A 364-nucleotide genomic window follows, 5' to 3' on the forward strand; every position below is an offset into this window, starting at 1 on the left:
CTCCTTGTATAGATCTTGTCTGTTATCGCACCACGACGCAGCCACGCCCTTTAAAGGTGTCATTTGACCGTTATTGTTCACAAGCCCCAGATTTCTGAAGGGGGAGGTGTTTCTGCCCGGGTGCACCATTATATAAATACCGGTGTTATGGCTGATTAGCGGTTTTCACTATCGTTAGCTATATTATACACGTTTCCGTCCACTCTCGACATCGTGTAAATGTGACCACACCACCCACATGGCGTCTCCATGTTGCTGTTGTGATGTCATGTTGTGATGTCATCAGGTATCAGAACTCCTGCTTCACTGATGGCATCGCTCAGAAATAAAAAGGAAGTGAATAACGTTTTCCCAAAAGTTGCAC

The sequence above is a fragment of the Nothobranchius furzeri genome, chromosome 4, assembly GCF_043380555.1.
Source record: "Nothobranchius furzeri strain GRZ-AD chromosome 4, NfurGRZ-RIMD1, whole genome shotgun sequence".
NCBI classification, from domain to species: domain Eukaryota; kingdom Metazoa; phylum Chordata; class Actinopteri; order Cyprinodontiformes; family Nothobranchiidae; genus Nothobranchius; species Nothobranchius furzeri.